Source organism: Phascolarctos cinereus, unplaced genomic scaffold (genome assembly GCF_003287225.1).
Source record: "Phascolarctos cinereus isolate Bilbo 61053 unplaced genomic scaffold, phaCin_HiC Scaffold_726;HRSCAF=1367, whole genome shotgun sequence".
Classification (NCBI taxonomy): domain Eukaryota; kingdom Metazoa; phylum Chordata; class Mammalia; order Diprotodontia; family Phascolarctidae; genus Phascolarctos; species Phascolarctos cinereus.
Genome location: NW_027556098.1, coordinates 51612585 through 51636001, shown reverse-complemented (window position 1 = coordinate 51636001; position 23417 = coordinate 51612585). Strand labels below are relative to the sequence as shown.

General features: G+C 39.5%; 1 long non-coding RNA gene across 1 annotated transcript in view; it reads left to right on the top strand.

Annotated features, from left to right (window-relative positions):
• The window catches only part of LOC110214913 (uncharacterized), a 53460-nt gene extending 31726 nt beyond the window's left edge, over positions 1-21734 (top strand). The window contains exon 3 of the long non-coding RNA XR_002326388.1: positions 21131-21734. This is a non-coding gene — a long non-coding RNA (uncharacterized LOC110214913). The remainder of the gene's footprint in view (positions 1-21130) is intronic.
• Positions 21735-23417: the final 1683 nt, after the last annotated feature.

Below are 23417 nucleotides of genomic sequence, written 5' to 3'. Positions count from 1 at the left end.
GAGAATTTGAAAGGAAGAGGAATTTACTTTCTTCTCTAGCCCCCACTCTAGGAACTTGGGCATTAGAAGCTGCATCAGACACTCCCTTACTCCCCCTACTGGTCAGTTCCTACTCTCTAGTTTTCACCCTTGACTCCTGTCTTACAAAGAACAGGGTTAGAGGGTAAGGGAGAAGAATAAGAGGAAGCAATGGAGAAGAAAGCAACATGATAACTCAGTGCCTTTCAGGTAGCAGTGATGACTTGTTTTCATGTAAGAGGAGAAAAAAAAAACGCCCAACCCTAGATCTATCTTTGCCTACTTGTAGACATTAATAACAATTAATGTTGACATCATGAAGATTCTCTGTCTTTTAGCTTGTAGCCCCTAGGCAGGATAGAAGCCTGAAACTTTGGGCTGAGTATTTAAACTTCTATTCTTTATATCTCTGTATATACCACGTTTGTTGTTACCTGCCTTTTATTTTCTTTTTTTCTGCCTTCCCCTTTTCAGATGAGGCATGCAACCAGGAACAGATTATCTTTTAACTTCAAATCAGCTAGGTTTGGTACTGATTAAAACAATAAGTAAACAATTTTAATGAACAGAGATAAGGTTTGAATTTAACATCTGTCCTCTTGAACACCAAGAAGGGAGAGGAGAAAGGGAAAAGAGGCATTTTACCTAATCACATGAATTCCCATTTGGCTAAAACTTCACAACTGATTGGACATGCCCCATGCTGCTCTGGTCTCAGTTTTCCATTGGCTTTGGCGGATGAAAGTACTGGGCATCACAGAAGAGCCTGATTTTATTCAAAACCATCCACAGATGACTGCCCTTCTTTTCTGTCTCCCCATCCAACTTGTCTCTGTCTGTCTCTGCCTTTGTCTGTCTCTTTGTCTGTCTCTGTCTCTCTGTGTCACACACACACACACAGAATGTTTAGTTCTACATATTCCAACCCTTTATCATGATGTACGCTCCCTCCTGATAGCTTCTCTATCCCTATGAAGAAAGGCAGGGGAAAATGTTGTCTTGGGGGACTCTTTTTTTCCCAGAAACTCATGCACTTAAGGTTCATGGAATGTTTTATCACTGCCCACAGAAGAACTGGCCCACCAAACCCTTGATATGTTTGTATCACTGGCACTAGCACAGTTTCTCAAACAGTTTAGGTGTTTAATAAATCTGCTTTAAATGAATGATTCTTTTTTCCTAGGTTTAGTTAGATACGTTCCTTTTAGGGGTGAAGATTGGGGGTAGCTTAGAGGTGCACAAGTCAAACTTTGACTTACTTCCACAAGTTACTGATGGCTTTTTTGATATCTCCCTTCACCCAAGCTGCTCACTAATCCTAGGCCCAAAGAGGCCATTTCCCCCCTCAAGTTTAATGCTGAATATATGAAATTGTGTGCAAATACCTCCCAAACCAAATACATTTGTGAGTAGCCAGGATGGAGGCTGTTTTTCACTTAGTCTCATCCCAGATACATAACCTCAAATATGAATTTAGAACACAGAAACAAAAGCAGACATCTTTAAAATGGCCAGAACATAAAGGATTCCCCTAGAAGAGCCCAACCAACTATGTATTGTAGACTCCTGAAGTGAGAGGGATATTAAAGAATGGGAAGAAGCCCTTTAGCTCTGGTGCTCCGAATTTTGTCAATGGAGTAGGAATGACACCACTTACTTAGAGCTTTAGAAGGCTTTGTACCATGCTGAGCCATTGGTGTCAGACGCAAAAATGAGTCAATGACTGAAAAAAGTTGCCAGAAAATTTATCCCATTGGCATCAAACCTAGAATTAAGATCAGATCTTCACTTTTCCACAAATTCCTTGCTTTAGATTTTCCAAATCTGAAAATAAATATTGTGAGCAATGACTTTCCTACAGTTCTCTGATGTATGAAGAGACATTTTCATCTAATTCTGGTCAGAGAGAATTAGTCCATGGAAACTGTTAATGCAGTATCAACAGAGCCAGGCTTGAATAGTCTAGAGTTTGACCAGAAAGAAAGAAGTTATTATGTTCTGGGTTAATATTTTCCCCTCTTTAAGAAGTTTCAAGCACACCAGATGTTCCTTCACAGACAAAACATTTTGTTTCTGTAACATTACTGTTCCTCTTGTCAACGACCTTTATTAACAATTCTCATATCTACCACGAGGTGGCAGCAAACCACCGCCTCTGGATGTTCATACTTTTGCTCTGCACAGTAAAAGTTTTTGTTCTTCAAACAAAATCATTGGTTTGACGTTTCCTAGAGAAGCCTGAATCCCTCCTTCTCCTTTTAAGTTCTCCAGGTGAAACACTGAAGGGCTTGTCCTAAGTAGTAGCTTGTAGATTATCCTTCTCATTTGGAGGGCTGCAGAACGAACTATTCATTATTTAATTGAGGTACAATTCTTTGAAGAAACAAAGTTGCCCATAAATGTGTAATATTTTGATGCTGATTGTAGCTGCCATTAGGCATCCCAGGGGATCTCTCTCTCTCTCTCTCTCTCTCTCTCTCTCTCTCTGTCTGCCTCTGTCTCTCTCTCTCTGTCTCTGTCTCTGTCTCTGTCTCTCTCTTTCTCGTCTGTTTTAAGTGATGATACCAGGTACAAGTTTACTCTGGAGGTCTGCTCAGAATCTGCACTAGCCAATCAACTCCTTGGAAATAGAGGGAACAGCATGTCTTGGGTGAATTGGACCTGCAAACACTTTCTTGTTTCAGGCCCTGCTGAACTACCCATAGTTATGCTCAGCATTCCTACATTTCTGACTTGCCATCTGAAAGGGGGGGCCTCCACCTGTTGAAAATTCACCTGTGAGATGAAAATGAAGAACTTACATCAAAGATTCTTGGCTACAATGACCCCAGAGGACATGTCAGCCTGTCTCTTTTCCTTCTTGTTTGTGGCTTTGCTGTAGAGGCCCAGGGAACTTATTTGTATAACAGTCCTTTACTTCCTCTGTGGTCGGAAGAATTCTAGCCTTAGAGTCAGGAGACCTGGATTTGAGTTCTACCTTTGCCACTTACTCTAGCTAAGTGCCCATGGTAAGTCATGTAATATATCTGAGCCTCACTTTCCTAATTTGGGAGGAAGGATAAAGGAGGAGAACCCTGGAAGAACATTTCTGTTGTCCAAATTGCCATGCATTCCTGTGGGGGTATAAAAATGCATATATTACCTGCCTTAGAATTTTGTTGGGAGGAAAGTGCTTGGCAGATCATAGAATGCTATAGAAACATAAGATTGTGTTGGTACTTTTAAAATAGTTTTCTCAGGGACCAGAATGAATTCTACAAGTCATGATTATTCCCAGCAGTTGGGGAGGTGGACCCCTCTTGGCTGAGTTATGACAACTTTATGGGGGGGGGGAGAAGAGGGGATGATGTGGCTTCAGTCAGAGGAAACCTACCACTTTAGCCTTTACTCACTCTGATGTCCCGTGGCTTCTTTTCCAGTACAGTTGGAGGATAGGAAGGAAGGGAATGAGGGTCAGTGGAGCCAGTAACAGGATTGCTTCTGCACTAAGCCTGCATGCTATTGGTAGGAGAAGAAGCCCAGGGTGAAGAATTTGATCTTCTTCTTCAGCAACTACATGGTGAGTGATAGGCACTTCCTCGTGGACAGAAGGATAATAGGGGATATTAATGATCATAGATTTTGAGGTAGCAGGGATCTTAGAGATTATCAAGTTCAGTATCCCTTATTGTACAGATAAGGAAGCTGAGGCACAGAAGGCTTAAATGATTTGCCTAGTGTCACACAGCTAGTAAGTTTCTGAGATAGGATTCAAACCCAGGTCTCTCTGACACCAAATCTTATACTCTATCCACTATACCATGTTGGTCCTAACAGCTTTGACATGTACCCTATACCCTTCTGACCATTTTGGCTTACTTTCTGTCCTGCTGCTGCACCCTGAGGACCATCAAAGCCTTTCATCTATCCTAATGAGCCCTGAGAACCACCAAGACTTTCCATCAGTCCTGCAGCTGGATCCTCTTCTATGTATTGCTTCCCTTGATTAAAATGTGAAATCCTTGAGAATAGGGATGGTTTAGCTTTTCCATTTGTATCTCCAGAACTTTGTACAGTGCCTGACAGGTAGTATTCCAGAAATGCTTTTTAATCTATCTATTCATTCATTTATTAAGTGAAGGGAGAAGGGGATGGAAGGAAAAACAGGATTATGAGTCTGGATATTTGAAATACACAGGTCATCTTGAAACCAGATTTTAGTCCATATTTCCATATTTCTACTAAACATCTTATTAGAACCTGCTAACGGGTAATAAGAAGGTTGTGTGGTTTTTAGCTGGTCGCATTGTTGGGAGTATTAATAATAAGCAATGAGCTTTCCAAAAGGCAGACAAGCGAAGAAAGAAAGAAAAGACAGTAGAGGATGAACCAACTATACTTGTGTATAATTAAGGCTAAGGTACTGGAGAGCTGGCTAGAATGTTCTTTTCCAGGGAGACTGGATTCTTTCCATACATAGTCTGGAAAGCTGAAATTGTTAAGATGACAAAGAAAAATGAAGCAAAAATTCTCATAAGATAAATTTATACTAGAGGAATAATTGTGGCACTAATTTCAAGGAGGATTTAAGTCCATACTAATAAACTAGGCTTGTTTAACAGTGATAGTACTATTACTGAGGTTCCAACCTATCTTTCTAGATTGCTCTTTACAAAGTTACTAATAATTTCTTAGTGGCCAAAATAAAATGCCTCTTATCAATCCTTTTGGATACTCTCTCCTTTCTGTTTTGCGTGTGCTTGTGTGTGTGTGTGACACTGTTCTTTCTAGGTTTTCCCTAGTTCATTTCTTACTTTAACTATAGCAATAACCTTCTAATTGATTTCTCTGTCCCTGCTCTCTCTCCAACTCATCCTCTACCAGCTGCTAAAGTGATTTTCCTAAAGCATGGGTTCTGCATGTAATCCCACCCAATTTGATACTTCCTGTAGTTGTCTATTACTTCCAGGGTCAAATAAAGATCTTTTGCATTTAAAGTTCTTACAACCTAGTCCCTTTTCTATCTTTCTAGCTTCCTTACACTTCACTCTTCTATTTAATCTATTAACCAGCCATAATGATCTACAATGCTATTCCTTTCACATGAAATTCCATCTACCTTCTTTGTGCCTTTTCACTAGTTCTAGGTGCCCACCCACCACCTCACTCTACCACCGTACTCTCCCTTGCTTTTTCTTCTTAGATCCCTTGGTTTCTGCTAAGACTCAGTTTAAACACCACCTTCTGTAGGAGGCTTTCTTAGGTACATGCAGCTATTAGACTCTTCCTCCCTATGATAAGCCTATGATATCTACTCCATATATGATTATTTACATAAAATTTCCCCCATATACATAAAATATTTCCCTAGTTAGAACATAAGCTCCTTGAGGACAGGTATTATTATTTTCTTTTTCTTTGTATTCTCAGTGCTTAGCACAGTTTGTAGAACAAAGTATACATTTAACGAATGTTTGTTGACTGATTACACTTCACTTATCCCCATGCATTCTCCATTCCAACCAAACTGGTCTACTTACTGTTCTCCATACATGACATTTCAGTTCTTGTCTCTATAACTTTGTAGAGGTTGCCCCTGTTACTGGAATGCTCTCCTTCCTCACTTCTGCCAATTAGAATACCTTGTTTGATGATATGTTTAAAGATTGTTGCTACCAACTTTGATGAAATTGATTGAGATAGAGCATCCAGCGGTTTTTTGTTCATTTGTTTGGTCATAATTTCTGATAATCCAGTGAATCTTAGATTTTTTTCCCTTGATTTGTTTTTTTAGGTGAGTTGTTTTTGATTGGTGATACCTTAAATTTTCTTCCTATTTAATCTTTTGATTTTGTTTCAATATTTTTGTATCACATGGAATCTTTTATCTTTGCTTGCTCTTTTCTAATTTTTATAGAGTTAGTTATGTAGGTAAGGTGTTATACCCCCTAAGCCCTACTAAACTCTTCATTGTCCTTCCAAGTCTTTCCTGTGGATCTCTCAGTTCTTTTCTATTTTTCCCCACCTAGAGATTTTATTTCATTTATAATATCATTTTTACAAAAAAAAACCTTCTTGCTTAATTTCTTCTAGGAATTCTAGTTGACATTGTGGTCAAGTTGCGTTTTTGTTTGGTTCTTTCTTTGCAGATGCTATGGAAGAATTATTTATTTCCTTCTTGGCTTCTTGAGCATCTACGGATTTTTTTCTTGATCTTCTTTTGTTTATTGATTTTTCCAACTTTACTTCCTGAATCTGGGGCTTTTTTCCCAAAGCCAATGTCTGTGCACCTTTGGAGGGAAAAGTAGGGCCTTGTTTGGTCATGACCTGTAATATCTGTGGTCCTGCTACTAATTTCTCCAGGTATGTGATTTAAAACCATAGTGTTGCACCCAAACAGAAATGGGGGCCACTAAACTACACATTAAAGATCCATGTAACCTGCATATTGACTTAGAAAATCACATATTAACATTATCTATGCTCTATTGTATTTTATATTTCAGGCAAACCCTCTTTGTCTTCACGGTTAAGCCCCTGTTCTGATGACTAAGGTACTGGTAGTAGTGTGGAAAGAATATGGCTTGGATTTCAGCACCTGGGCTCTAGTCACCTCTATGCCATTTTTTAGCCATGGAACTACAGGAAAATCACTTAGCCTCTTTGAACTTCAGTTTCCTCATCTATAAAATTAGTAGGTTGGGTTAGGTGACCTTCAACGTGCCTTTTAGTTCTAACTTTCTGTGTTTCTCTGACATAATTCTAACCCTGGCCATCTTTAGGTCAGTAATACTTCTTTATACTCTTCCATTCCCATTACTTCATAGCAACTCAGGTCCTCAGTACCAGACCCCAAAATGTGGTAGGTGGGAGGTCTTGGTTCAGTCTTGGAGGCTTATCCATAGTAATATTATATTTTCAGCTACCGTTTCCTCTGGGACAGAATTTGCTTCATTTTATTTGCAACTGGTGCAGGTAAAACTCAAGAGAATTTTAACCTAGCAGGGAAAACTCAAGTCACCTACTATACAAACAAGGTATAGATATGAATCAGGGGTTGCTGTGGAACCCATCTGTCAATCAGCTGGTCTTTCTTCCCTAATTTCAAATATCTGGGAATTGACTGACTTACAGAAGTGCTAAATGGGGAGATCTCATAGGGTACTGGTGTCCGGGAGTATTTATTGCTCTATTCTAACAAAACCTCTTGCCCTACTCCCCAGCAGTCTCAGTACCACGGAGTAGGCAGAGGAGTTGTGTTCCTGGTGTGCCTAGCTGGAAATTGTAATGCTTTTTTTTCTACAGAGAAAATATTATAAATAGGGGCTAGATATAGTTTAAAACAGACCAATGACCCGGGATGTCTTATTCTCTCCACAGACAGATTAAATAAACTCCTGTAGGGTTCCTTGAATCCTAACCCTCACTTGTATTGTTTCTAGGCAAAATTCTTTCTCAGAACCAAAAAAGCAACTTACAAGTAGTAATACTTTGCAAAATAATCTATCATAAATAGAAACCATCTACAATGCTTTGTATTGTAATTATCTGTTTACATCCATGTCCTATCTTTCCAACCATATTTTAAGCTTTTATGAAGGATGGACTTCTTTGTGTTGCCCACAGGACCTGGTACAATTGCCAACAAACATCAGAAGCATTATTGGGGATCCTGGAACCTTGGTCAAATTCAGTTGGGAAGGAGGAGGAAAGGGTAGGGGAGGGATGATATAGAGAAACATGAGCATGAATCTGGGTGAAGGAGGGGAGGGACACACTCACTACAGAGGGAAAGCATGCCAACTTTCTCCCCCATGTTATGGCCCTGGTAGCCAGATGCTAATTAGAGATCTGATGCACGTATTTGGTGCTCAACATTTGTTTGTGGATAACAACGACAATTTGGCAATAAAACTTTCTTCTTCCCTGTGGTCAACTAAGGCACCTCTGAATTCTTTAGAATGGCTTTAACCTAGTATGAGCAGTCTGTCCCCATACTAAAGAAATCTTTAAACCTCTTAATTAACACAGTTTTCAAAAGCAATTCCTATTGTTTTCGATCAGTAGCAATGGGAAGCTGTATGACTTTAAAAAAAAAAGGCTAACTATGGGATCAGAAGGTTTGGGTGCTTGGACCCAAATTGCTCAGCCATTTATTTTGTGTTTAACCTTAGTGAAGCCACTTCACCTCTGGGGGCCTCAGTTTCTCTCTTTGGGAAGTGGGGACATTGAATACAATGATGGCTAAGGGCCCTTCCATCTTTGATGTTCTGTATCTGTGATTCAATTTCCCTTGAGGGACATAGCTATATAAAGCTAACAGGAGCTGCCCTCTCCTGGCATCACCATGAGGTCATTTCCCTGGGAAAATCAATTGTTCTTAATAGATGTGAAATTAGAATCCAGAGTTCCCCTGAATGATAAACTACTAAAGGGAGAAATAAGGGTAGACAGGGATGTTCTAGCCAAAAATGTGCCACTGCAGAGAACATTTCAAGGAGTCCATAAAAGTATTGGCTACTTGCAGCGTTGAAAATAGCAGCTGGAACCCTTTACAAGATCCTGCTATTAGAGGTAGGAGTAATTAGGTCACATTCTTTCACCTGTCCATCATATCTCTGTCTTTGGGATTTGGCTATTGACCCAAACAAGCCTAAGACCCCTTAAATGAATCAAGTCCCAAGGATCAGATGACCATTGAGCAATAATAATGATTTTGTTGTTCAGTCATGTCTGAGTCTTCATGACTTCATTTGAAGTTTTTTTGGCAAAGATTTTGGAGGGGTTTGCCATTTCTTTCTCCAGCTCATTTTACAAATGAGGAAACTGAGGCAAACAGGGTTAAGTGATAGTTAGCAAGTGTCTGAGGTCAGATTCAAACTTATGAAGATGAGTCTTCCTAACTCCAGGCTTGGCACTGTATCCACTGTACCATCTAGCTGCCCAATAATAATAATAACTAAAATTTATATAGCACTTACTTTGTGCTGGGCATGATGCTAAGCACTTTACAACTATTATTTCATTTGAGCCTAGCAAAAACATTGAGAAGTAGGTGCTATCTGCATTTTACAGATGAGGAAACTGAGGCAAACAGATTAAGTGACTTGCCCAGGATTACACAGCTAGTAAGTGTCTGAATCTGGTTTTGAACTCAGGTCTTCCTGACTTTAGGCCAGGCATTCCATCTACTGCACTACCCAGCTTCCCCCTGAGGAACAAAGTTCTAAAGTTTTGGAGTTGGAAAGATCTTAAAGACTTTTTGATCCGACATACTAGTTTTACAGATGAGAAAACAGGCCCAGATAGATGGAGGTCACATGCTTCAGCAGAGGTAGACCTAGAATCTAGGTCTTCTGACTCCCAGCCAAGTGCTCTTTCCAATTTAAGGCAACATAATCACTCAGGGCCTTGGGTTAAAAACAAAAACAAAACCAAAAAATAACAAGTGTTTTTGGATTCAGTGAGGATTCTGAGTGTCTTTCATGACCGAGGAGAATAGTGGTGCTGCCACAGCATGATCTGACTCACTGGGATTGACGTGGGGATCATGGCCCACAGCCAGATCACATCTAACTGTGTGTTTAGATGCCATGCACTGGAACACTGTAGTATGAAGACCTGAGTTCACAATCAGGGAGCCTGAGTTTGAATCCTGGTTCCTCTTGACCTTGGGCAGTTCTGTAAAATGAGATAATTGGACTGGATGATCTTTAAATAAAGCCTCTATTAGCCTTAGATCCTATGAATAAATAAGACCTTGGTCAGGAAATTCAAAATAAAGTTAATAATAACAACAACCTAAAGTGGTCATTTATGTGAAAAGATACCTTGAAAAGATCTCTGTGGAATAGCCTGGCTGCCATCCCTTAAACTGGGGTATGGCTTAAAAACAAAAACAAAAACCTCTTATGGAAAGATGAAATGAGCCCTCTTAATTCACAAATTCTATTCAGAAAGGGAGCAAGGAGTTTAGTGGACAAAATTCTGTACTTGGAGTTAGAAAGCCCTGGATACAAATCTTTTCTGTGTGACCTTGGGCAAATCACTGGACAAACCTCTCTGAGCCTCAGTTTCCACATCTGTAAAATGATGGGATTGAACTAGACCTCTAAGTTCTCTTGTAGCTCTAATCTATGATCCCATAAACTGTATGAAGGGTAGGGAAACATTCTTATCAAATGCCCTTGATTCCCAGGAGAAAAAAAAATCAAGAACTAAAAAAAAAAAAAATCCAAAACAAATCAAAACCAAACCAAAACCTATTTCACTTATCTCCATTTTAAATGAAAGACAAAGACTATAGAACTCTATTCAAAAGTATGATAATGATGCATTTTTTTCATTCAGTTCTACATTATGACCAGGTAATGACAGAGACTAAAAAGAAGAGAAGAATAATGGAGGAGAGAAATGGACAGAAAGAGAGAGGCAGAAACAGATTAACAAAGTCAGGAAAAAACAGGATTTCTACTAAAGTCTTTTGAAACTATTTCATGTTTTCACTAATACAAGCACTTTTGAAGACATCACCTTTTACTCTCCCTGTAGTCAGATAAAATTAATCTAAAACCCAGATCTTATGCATGGGCTTGAGACTTCCCATCTTTGACTTATAAGTACATGTATGCCTGCATTTAAGGGCATAAACATTTTTTCTTATTGAAAAATCTTCAGTGTGTAGTAATGAAAAACTTTAATTTATTTAACAAATATTTATTAAGCACACCATATGAGCAAGCCATTAAAATAACTCACCATTCACTTATTTATATATTGACCTAAGTCTGCACTAAGTCTCTTCATAGCATGGAGTTGACTTGCTATTCTTAGAACCTAGGTGGTGCTGCGAATATTAGACTGGACTTAGAGTCAGTAAGACATAGGTCCAAATCCTATTTCCAACACTTAATAGCTGTGACCTTGGACAAGTCACTTAATCTTTCTCGGCCCCAATTTTCCATAAAATGGGGATAATAATGGCATCTACCTCCCAGGGTTGTTGTGATGATCAAATGAGACAACATGGGAAAGAGATTTGCTAATCCTTTTGTTTTTTGGCAATTGGGGTTAAGTGACTTGCCCAGGGTCACACAGCCAGTAAGTGTCAAGTGTTTGGTCTGAGGTCAGATTTGAACTCAAGTCCTCCTGACTTCAGGGCCAGTGCTCTATCCACTGTGCCACCTAGCTGTCCTGAGATGATTTTTTTTTTGCAAGGCAATTGGGGTTAAGTGACTTGCCCAGAGTCACACAGGTAGTAAGTGTTATGTGTCTGAGGCCAGATTTGAACTCAGGTCCTCCTGAATCCAAGGCCAGTGCTCTACCCACTGTGCCACCTAGCTGCCCCGTGGGACTTGCTAATCTTAAAGAACCTTGTGAATGCTAGCTACTAGGACAGGGCAGCACATATATTGGCAGGTTCTATAAATCTGGAAAATCCTTGGTTAGGGATCTGGTGGTAGTTGTTTAAAGAGGCTGATTACCAGTAGTCTAGCAAGGATGACAATCTGGACCATGGCAACCCATAAAAATTATGTACTTAGACCTGAAGGATGGTTTTGCCATCCTGTGTGTGTCAGTGGTGGGAGTACCCACAGTGAGGAAACCATGGAACCTTGAAGTGTTAAAGCATAAGACCTGACAGTCTCCCTGGAAGTCTTGAGAGAGCTGCAATAAACTTGCAGAAAACTCTGCATTCTTGATTTGTTTCTCCACTTTTCAATTGGTTTTGGGAAAAAAAATCCTATTGAATTTTGTCCAATAACAGGTCAATACTACCAGTTGAGCTGAAAATAACTGATGGTTGGACTGACTTCAACAGTTTTTTTTTCCCTTCTCCAAAATGGTTTTCATTTAACATAGCAGTTCTCAGTGTGGTTTGGGGACCAATGGGGTCTCTGAGACCCTTTCTAGGGGTCTGTGAAGTCAAAACTATTTTCATAATACCACCAAGACATTTTAATATCTAATTTGTAGTAAACATTGATAGATTATATCCTACAAAAGCCATAATTTTAAGAGTATAAAGGCGTCCTATGACCAAAAGGTTTGAGAACCACTGGTTTAACAAGACATAGTCACTAAATAGCTCTTTTCAAAGCATTTTTTAAAAGTTTGTTTGGGGTGTGTAAATGTAGCTACCTGACATTTGTTGGGAAATGTGCTTCTAAGAAAGATGTGGGGAAGGTCTAAGGTCCCTAAAACTATTGGAACCCTTTTGATGTTTCTGTTCATGATGATTGATCACTTGCTCTTGGCAAAATCACAACTAGAGCTTTCTAACCCAGAGGAAAGTGAAAGTGGGATGGCAGTCTGGATGGCTCACCTGAGGTACTGCTTAAGGGAGAAATGCCTCTGGGATGAGGCTGTTGCTGCAGTGGTTACTATTGTAGGAGCAGAGCTGTGGGGAGGGGAGTCCCTCAGGATGTTGCTACTGACTCCCTCTAAATTTTCCACCTCAGGGTCAACCCCTATCCTCAACTTGAGTTATGGCTCTGTCTAACAGCATTGTAGAATGGGAGCCAAATAGTATTGGGGGGGCAGGGAAAGTCTTCTAAATTACGGAGGAGTTTATTTAATTATATTTGATGCTTTTCCATAGACCTAGGACCTTTTCTGTTCCAATTCCTTTTTGGAGCTCGCTCCCAAAGACACACACATATGTATGTGTATGTGTACATACACACACACACACACATATATTTATACACACACACACACACACACACACACACACACACATATATATATATATATATATATATACACATATACACACATACATGCACTTTGGGCTGAGGTCATGCCAGTGAATATATTAAGTAGCTATAAGAGGCAGATCCCTAATTTGTGATAATGTAATGCTTTCAGAGATAACCTACCTGGCCTGTAACGTCTTCAAGGAAGGATGTAAAGGAAGAAGGAAATAATTATGTTGTAAAATCTCAGCTCCTACTTTCTAAGGGACAGAAAAACCTTAGGAGATAAAAATTTATCTCTAATTCCAGGTATTGCTGTCCTTTTCCCTTTTATAATAGTAACATGAAGTGTTGGGGAGAATTTGTTATAAACAGTAACTCTGATACATAGATATTTGTCCTCCACAATTTTTGCCAATCCTTGTACCTTACTATAGTATAGTAGTAGCTAGTAGGTGCCCCCAGTATTCACATAGGGATATTGCATGTTAGAATTATAGAAGGGAACTGAGAAATCAAAGCCCCTAGTTTTACAGTTGAGGAAAGTAAGGCCCAGAAAAGATAAATGATTTGTCTGTCTCATCATGTCATTCTTCCTCTGAGTAATTTTCAATTCCCTATTACCAATTTCAGTTCTCTATTACCTACTGAGGAAAATTCCAACTCTCTTGTGTCTGACATTTGAGGCCCCCCCCCATATGTGAATCACCATTACTTTTCTACCCTTTTTCCATCTTACTCTTTGCTATTCTTCAGCCAGATTGGATTGTCATCTTTTGTACATTCCCTATACTTTGCTATCTCCATGTTGTTTTTCATATTGTCCTCTATGCCTGGAATACCTCTCCATTCCTCACCTATTGTGTTTTTTTTGTTTGTTTGTTTGTTTTTACAGGACCTGTGATTTGATTAGTATAAGGGACTCCTGATAAAGAAACTTTTTTTTTCTTTTTTTCTTTTCTTCTTTTTTTTGACCATTGCAGGTCACATAAGACTCTGCAACCTTATCCTCTTGAATTGTTGCCTAGGGACATAGAGAGGTTAAGTAACTTATCCAAGAAGGCAGAGCCATTATGGGTCAACTATGAGATTTTATTTCTAGGGCTACCCACTATGTAGATTGCATCTCATTCTTACCCATCCTCTATAGGCTGAAATGCTACTTTTTTTCTGGGGAGCTTTCCCTGATCTCTCCAATTAGTAATATCTTTTCTCCTATGAGACTTTATACAATACTTCATATTGCAATTCTTTCAGAATTTCTATAGAATACATTCTTTGGTATTACAGTTGTCTGTGTATATGTCATATCAGATTGTAAACTCCTTGAGACCAGGGATCCATGTTTTCCTCAGAGACTAACATGGTGCTTTGCACACAGTAGTGACTTAATAAGTTGTTCATTGAATTGTAATGGAATTGAATTTCCCAAGATTACACAGATAGTTCCTGGTACCTCCCAGGTTTGTTGTGAGGATCAAATGAGAAAATATTTGTAAAGTAGGCAGTACATAAATACTAGTTATTACTACTGTTTTTATTATTATTACTATTATTATAGCTGGGATTAAATCCTAGACTTCTTGGCCAAGTGCTATTTTCACTTGACTATAGTTTCTCTTTGAGGCACATGAGCGTAAGTGGCTCAGTGCAAAGAGTGCTGGGAGTCAGAAAGACCTGAGTTCAAATCTGTCTTCAGACACTTACTAGCTATGTGACCCTGGACAAGTCACTTAACCTTTCTTTGCTTTAATCCACTGGAGAAGGAAATGACAAACCACTCCAGTATGTTTGCCAAGAAAACCCCATGGACAGTATGGTCCACAGTGTCACGAAGAGTCAGACATGACCGAACAACAACAGCACTTTCTCTTTATTATATTTATTGGAATTCTGATTTAACCTTGTTATTTAATGGCCAACCTCAGACTTTGTGGTCTCTATGTAGCCACATATTTCTTAGTTTATTATAAAGGACTGTGTTTGAAAATAATAATACTTGTTTCCTTAAAAAAATATTTTACCGTTCTTCCTCTTCATTAAATCAGATTGGTCTTGACTGATATTATTCTAAATTGACCTCACGCTATGGGGTATCAGGGAAAATGAGTCACTCGAGGCAGAAGGTATCATTTGAAACAGTGCCATTCAAGCCAGATGGAGAGGTCACATCTCTTTCAGGGGTGGGGAACCTGTGGCCTCAAGGTCACATGTGACCCTCTAGGTCCTCAAGTGCAGCCCTTTGACTGAATCCAAGAAAGGGCCACACTTGAGGACCTAGAGGGCCATATATGGCCTTGAGGCCGCAGGTTTCCCACCCCAGAAGCTCCTACTGTAGCTGCACTTCCTTCTGTATCATCCCATAGCAGTACAATACCTCCTAGTGGCAGCCACAGCTTTGCTGTGCAGTCTGGGTAATGTCCTTTTTTGAAGTAGCTGTTTTAATCATTATACAGGGTGCCCCAAAGCCTGAGACTTTTGTCTGACATTTAAGGCTCTCTGCAATCTGTCTCTGAGAAGGAGTCTGAGACTTTGGGAACACTAAATTGATACCAATAACACCCTCCACTATGTTCCCTTAAAGTGCTCATCTGGTCTGTGCCAAAAGACTTCCCATGGTGCAGAATGTACAACCTACAGAGGGAGTTAATATTTCTCCTCCATAGCTCTAACCAATAGTTTTTCTTCATAGTGAGCTGAAATTGTTTTTTTTATAAATAAATACATATATGAATACATATACATGTGTGTGCATAAATATATACTTATAATTCCCACCAAATTTTTCTAGTGTTTCTCTCTGAGTATAAGCAAAATAACATGATGACCTTACTGTCAGGTCAAATGCCCCAATTTCCTCCTGTTAATTCAGAATAAATCAAAATGAGGTCAATTCAGAATAATATCAATCAAGATCAGTCTGATTTAATGAAAAGGAAGGATGGTAGAATATTTTTAAGGAATTAATTATTTTCAAATACAATTCTTTATGATAAACTAATCCAGCTAATAATCATGAGGTATGTTATTCAAGCTCTGGTACCACTCTGCTTATCATCCTCTTGATAGCCTTCAGCTTGTCAGTGTGGCACCCAGGCAACCAGCCAAGATGGGACAATCGTGAGAGTAGAACTGTCAAGTTCTCCCCCATGACTCCTTCACAAAGATAAAAAAAAAATATGCCAGACCAAGAACATATACCTGATCAAGGGAAAAAAAATCATATAGAGTCATTTTTCTAGCCTGTGTTGGCTAAGGGAGACAGATGGAAAGGTCTGTGGATGATGAAGGTGAAGTAGCTAGGAGTAACCATATGGAACTCTAACACAGGGATTGAATGAAGGTCTACCTGCCATAGTGCACCAAGGCAAGAAGATGGGTTGGATTTGGCACAGAAGGCCCTCAGACTATGCAGGGAACATATGTCACATGGTGGCCAGACAATTTGTTTACACTTGACTGACCAAAGTTCCTATTTGGCTTATCTCTAATCTTGATCCAATTGCTTTGGTTCTAGCTTTCCTTTTCCCTTTTCTTTCAACATGCTGTGTTACTTCTTGGACGCTCATAACAGAACAGATTTAGAGTCAATCAGCTAGCCTTTATTATGTACCTGCTATGTGCTTGACATCTGTGCAAACTGTTGGGGATACAAAGAAAGACAAAAGTCCTTGGTCTCACAGGAGCTCACAGAATTGAAGAGATAATTGGAGGTAATCTCAGAGGGAAGGAAATAAGGTTAAAGAGGACTAGGAAAGGCTTTTTGCAGAAGATGGGAATTTAGCTGAGACTGAAAGAAGATATGGAAGCTTGGAGGGAGAATGTTCCCAACATGAGAGACAGCCAGGGAAAATTCCTGAGTCTGGAGTTGAAGGGTTCTGTTTGATTAAAGGTAAGGAGGCCAATGGGCAGCTGGGTGGCATAGTGGATAGAGTGCTGGGCCTGAAGTCAGGAAGACTCATCTTCTTTATTCAAATCTAGCCTCAGACACTTACTAGTTGTGTGACCTTGGGCAAGTTACTTAACCCTGTTTGCCTCAGTTTCTTCATCTATAGAATGAGCCAGAGAAGAAAATAGAAAACCACTCCAGAATTTTTGTCTTTTCAAGAAAACCCCAAATGGAGTCACAAAGGGTTGAACATCACTAAAACAACTGAATAACAACAACAGCAAAAGAGGACGGTGCCACTTCATCAAAGAGTATGTGGACAGGAGTAAGGTATAATGAGTCTGGAAAGGTGGGAAGGAGCAAGGTTATAAAAGACCTTAAAAGTCAAACAAAGGATTTTATATTTGATAGGAAGCCACTGGATGTTTTTTATTGGGGGGTGTGTGTGTATGTGATATAGTCAGCTCTACATTTTAGGTAAATCAATTTAGAACTGAAAGAGACCTCAGAAAACATGAGTCCAACACTACCTAAAGAAACTGCTATGCGAGATCCTTTGGAGCTGATTTCGTGGCTTCTCCCCTCCTGACCCCCCCTCCCCCCAATTTCTTCTCCCTCCTACCACATGACCAGACATCTTGATAGAGTGATAAGACCTGATGAACTTGACTCCTTTTTGTTTCACTACTACCTCCAGATGACCTTCAAATATGGCTCCATGTAGATCCTACTGAGCCTAGCCTTTATTTCCCTAAATCAGCTACTGCTGGCCAATTTAACCTCTCCTCTCCTACAGCTCACCCACTGAACTCTGTCTGACAAGGAACTCCTAAGTGCAGAGGTGTCTAAGCTGTTTTCCAGAATGCATATGAGAGCTACCAGGAGAAGTGGGCACCCTGCAAAATCAACCTTTAGGGCAGCAACTGTGTCAGGGCAGCTCAGAGCTCAATCATTTATTTAACCAAGCTTTTTAAAAGTGTCTACTATGTGCCAGGTTCTCTACTAAGCAATGGAGATAGGAAGACAAAAATGAGATAATCCCTGACCTTAGGGACTTATATTCTACTGAAAAAAAACCCAACATATACATAGATAAGTAGATATCAATACTTTCCTGATGAGAGGAATGATATGGTAAGAACTTTGTTCTAGGAATATCAGTTTGGCAGCTAGGTGAGAGATGGAGAGGAGAGGGTAGAGATTGGAGGCCGGGAGATTGATTAGGAGGCTCTTATAATAGCCCAATTAAGAAGTGATAAGAGTTTGAACTCTTGTGTTTTGAGAGAAAAGAGAGAAAGGGATGGATGCCAAGAGGCAGAATCAACAAAACTTGGCTACTGATTGGATTTGGGAGATGTGGGAGTGGAGTAAAGGAAAGAGAATTCTGCCAGTTCACTCGTATTGTTCTCTGTTTTGATACCCAAGCTTGAACTGCGTGGTTCCTACATGTACCAGCAACTTGACATGGATGAGCAGATGCTTGGATGCTTTCTGGCACAGCCTTATTGTAACAATTACTCATTTATCAACTAATTATTAATTATCCTTATAAGGGCTCTGGCCAACATGCCCCCTTCCAGATGACCAGTAGGCTGGTTCCTTGTTGCCACAGAACAGGTTGCATAGCACAAAGGCCTGAAAATTTAATCACGTTCAATTAACAGGCAAGGACTGGTTTGCCAGCTAGGGGAAAAATGCTGCAAATACTTTGAATTAAGCCATGTGTGTTAGATCTTGCTGGAGCATGCCGAGAATTTGAAGGCTCTGAAGGCAGCTCTTAATTAATTTCTGGAGCCAAGTAGAGCAATCTTGTGAAAGCTATTGCTTTTCCTAATCTGATCCAGCCTTATTCAGAGGGAGGAGCTACCTTGGAAATTGGAGGCCAGTTGGGGTGGGGTGAATAGGGTGGAGTAAGGGAGGGCGTGGAGAGGATTGTAACAAAACCTGGCTATGATGACAAGGATTGACCAAGGTGGCGGGGATGCTGCCACACCAAACCAGGAAGGTTCCCTAGAAATATCTAACAGCTTCCTTTGCTATCTGGTCTGAAGTGTCCTAACAAATGTGTGTGTGTGTGTGTGTGTGTGTGTGTGTGTGTGTGAGAGAGAGAGAGAGAGAGAGAGAGAGAGAGAGAGAGAGAGAGAGAGAGACTGTCTCTAGAAGGCCAATGTTAAAATACAGACATGTTTGAGGACTTCCTGCCATTAGCAGTATAGCATTAATTTACTTTTTCAGGTTAACTAGTTGTTAACTTAAATCAGAATTTGCTACAGAGTGGCAGAATGCAACGACAGCAACTGATGCAGATGCCAACTTAGAGCCACTGAGTCCAGGATGAGAGAAAACTGCAATGAATGAATGCATACATGAATGAATGAATTAAAAAAAAATCTTTCAAGTGCTTACTACATGCAAAACACTGTGCAAAGTGCTAGGGATAAAAATAGAAAAGCAAGGCAATTCTTTCTCTCAAGGAACACATATTCTAATAGGGAGAGATGACATATGTAGAAGGTTTCAGCTACAAGTCATATGTTTTTGGGGTATAGCCATTGATGTGGGGGCAGCCATGTGGACAACTAGGTTAATGCCACCTGGGAAGGAGCCATGTTAGCTAGTTGGTGGTGTTACCAGACAATCTGGACTAATTTAAGAAGATAACAGAGAAGTACAGCATCTTATCTGAGGAAAAGGTATAAACATGGCCAATTGCTAGAATCCATTCAGAGTCAACTATAGCAGTTTGGCAGAGTAGAAAGAACACTTGATTTTGACTTGGAGAACCTGAGTTCAAATCCTATTACTATTATTTTTTTTTGTCTGGACAAGTTGCTTAAACTCTCTAGGCCTCAGTTTCCTCATTTGTAAAATGAAGAGGTTAGACTAGATATTCCTCCAGCTCTAAATATTATGATTAGATTATATTACTGCTAAAGGAATTGAGAACAGACATCAGGGAAAACTGGAGCAGAAAGGAGTTCTGGTCAAAATAACCAAGGAACTGGATAGGAATTTAAAGGATGGGTCAGTGTTGAGGTAAGTTATCCAGTTCTTCTTGTAAATGCCTGTGCCTAACCAAATACCTTAAAAGAACCAAAACTTGATGACCGGGAATCTTGGCATCTTGGAGGGGAGGGTTAGAGAGGAATTGGAGGGACATTATTCTAGCCTTCAAGGACCAAGTTTGGGGAGAGAAGACACAAGTATATACTTGTAAGGGTCAGCCTCTGGCAAATACTTCTGTGTGACCCTAGTCAAGTCTCTTAATCTCTCAGTGTCCTAGGCAACTCTCTGAGAGCATAATTTGTAGAACAGTTACTAATCTGCATTGGTAGAGTGAAGTTTCTTACCCTATTCTCCTATCCTAAGGAAATTATAGGTCCTAGTCTATGTCAGGTTGCATATTCTAAATTGCTAAGTGCTAGATGAGAGGAAGAAGATTGCCTTTTGTACTTTGTCAGGAAGGCTTCATAGAAGAGGATTTTGAGCTGGACCTTCTTCTGGCATGAATCCAATTTGATTTAATTCAACAAATATTTATTAAGCGTTTATTGTGAGCAAGACACTGTGCTTGATACTAAATATACAGTGATACAAAGGAAATACGCCCTGTCTTAAAAGAGCCCACATTCTAGAGGCCATAGCGTATATTCTCAATAACAGCTGGACATCTCATTGGCATGTTTTCAAAAGCTGCACTGTCACTATTCTTTCTAGTTTTTCTGGAGGAAATAGGCAGTGGTACAAAGTTTCTTCAGCTTTTCTGAAAAACAGTCTGAGAAGCATTATACTTATTTAATAAATCTTTAGGGGCAGCTGGATGGCTCAGTGGATAGAGCACTGGTCCTGAAGTCAGGAGAACCTGAGTTTAAATCCAGCCTCAGACACTTCCTAGCTGTGTGACCCTGGGCAAGTCACTTAATCCCAATTGCCTCCAAAAGTAAACAAACAAACAAATCTTTACAGAGCACCTATTTGGTTCCAGTACTATAGAGGACTATGCTGCTCCTAATCTAATTGGGAGCATATGAAGCACTATGAAAACACATATGAAACAAGTAGATAGTAATGCTGAATGCATTCCAGTACCACTCATTTCTAATTTGAGATGTTTTCTAAAAGCTAATTTCAGATTATAAGGATTCAGGAACAATGAGGGAGACAATAATCCAAGACACAACTGGCTTGCTATGAAATTTGGATGGGATTTTTGAATATAACAAACTCACAATTATCTGCCTTCATTAGGGATGCCATTGTCTATTCCGATCTCTGAGCCCCTACACCCACTGAAGCCTGGCAGGCTATGTGAATTTGCAGTTAGAATGGTATTTGAATTCTGGTCCTGTCACTTGCTACTTTTGTGACCTTGGGCAAGTCACTACTTTTGTGACCTTCCCTTCTCTGGACTTTAGTTTCCTCATCTATAGAATGAAGGTATTGAATTAGATCCAATAATCTGTAATCTGTAGAATTTGAAAATCCAGTTATGTTGTGAACCTATTTATTTTATACCACCATGATATGACTTATGTGCTTCTTACAGGTTTGGGGATCGATATGCCTTGAAGACCCAGGTATTGCAATGCTCCAGCTACTCCAAAGAAGAGGAAGAATTAAGCTCTGCAATAAGAATATGAATATTCAGTCATAGAAGCACTCAGAAACAGACCTAATTTTTATTTTTTACTTCAGAAAGCTCCAAAAGTGGGATTGAAACTGGTAGTTTTCAATATAGCATTTGCTATTCTGGTCCCATAGTTCACCTGCCCCAGGAAAATAACAATACTCATAATGCCCATGAACTTACTTAGATTTAAATTTTCTATGTATTCTCTGAATTTTCAGGTCCTGGCTTCAAATACATCTTGTTACCATCACCCCTTGCCACCCCTAGACCCAACATGATGGAAGACTACCAACAATTCACTTTTGCCAGAGATCTTGACTCTCTCCTCTACCTCATCTTTAATGAGAATTGCTATGACAAAGTAAAATTGACTGGACTTTGTTCCACTTTTTCTCCCTGCTTTGTGACTACTTTCATTAAGAATCCTGTATAATTCTCAAATGGGATTATCAGTCTTTAAAAACTGATGAGTTGCCAAGCTTCTTGCTTTTGTTTTTTCCAAATAAAGACCTAAAAGTGCTGAGATGACTCATTCATGGCCTTAAAAAGAAACCAAATCCAACCTACAAGGGACAGCTATCTGGGATTCACCCAGATGCAGGATGAGATAAACCTGCTGCTTGCTATCTCAAAGGCAAGGTACTAGGGCATAAAGTTGGTTTTCACATACTTTCCTCACTGGGGATATCAGCTCAACCTCTTTTTTTCCTCTTTATCATCTCATCACATGCTACTAAGCCAGGGGTATAACTTTGATGCAGCATCTGGATTCTGTAGATGAAACCAAAGGTTTTGAACTGAGTCGCTCAATTTGGAGTGATAGGGACTATTTTGTTTGCAACATGGTGTATCTATTATCCAGCACCTTGCTCACAATAAACACTTAACAACACTTTGACAGAAGACAAATTCTTCTTCTTTTATCCTTTCCAAAGGGAGTTGAGTAGTGCAAATATTATTATTCCTTCATTATGGACAAGGAAGTTGTGGCCCAGAAGGGTTTTAATCCTAGTAAATACTTCTCTCTGGGTTTTAATTTACTCATCTCTAAAAAGGAGAGCATTAGACTAGATAATCTCTAAAGTCCTAATCCCACTCTGCTAACACTATCTGTGTGGCCTTATGCATGTTGCTTCACTTTCCTGAAATTCAGTTTTTTTATTGATAAAATGAGGACAATAATATCTGTAGTACATGCTTTACAATGTTCTTATGAAAATCCAATTGCTTTGTAAACCACAAAAAAGCTATATCTGTATTAGCTGTTATATTTAAGTTTATAGAATTGAGGCTTAGAGCTTGAAGGAAACTTAAAACATATCTAGTCCGACCCTCTAATCTTAGGGATGAGGAAAATGAGGTTCAGGGAAGTTGAGACTTGCCTACAGTCACACAAATAGTAACTATCAGAGACTGGATTTGAACCAGGTTCTCTGATTTCAGAGCAAAGAGTTAATTCCATTATTATTATGTTTCCTCCAACAACTACACTTTATTATTATAATTATCATTTTTATTAGTGTTATCATTATTATTATTCCTAGGACTCACATTCCACTCATTCTGGACTTCTTGTGAGTTATTGAGTTTTATAAAAGGAGCTAATATATAGTTCAAGGCCCCTATGCTGCTAATAAACAAGGGAGGAACTACAAATAAAAGAGAAAAAGTATTTAATTGAGAAAGGATAGCAAAGCAAGTAATAGGAAAAAAGTCAAGCAATAAAATAATTCTTAGTCCCCTACACCCATATGCATATGATCTCCCATAGGCTCACACGCTGGTGGGGAAGGGTTTAGGGCTTCCTCCCTGAGCAAATCCCCAGAGAAATCACTCTATGAGGTGCAGGAGGGCTGAAGTTTCACTGCTGCTGCCTGATGTAGTGGCTGATAAGGATTGTATTCTATTCCAAATATTCTTGTCCCTCCTCAAGTCTCCCGCAGCACCCAGAATCATTCACCCTCAAATACACAAAAGAGAATATGTATTCATTTAGCATAAGGGTGGAGAAATGGTTGCTGATTACAAGTCCCTTTGATGAAAAGATGCTTCATTTTCATTGGTATCTTGGGGAGCTGCCTAAGAAGTTGGTTGTTCGGTTGGAAATGCGATGGAGAGTGGTTAGAAACTAGGTGTGAGGGAAAGGTATGGGAGGGCTCTCAATGAGTGTTAATTGAGAACTGAGCTCAAGGGCAGTGATAAC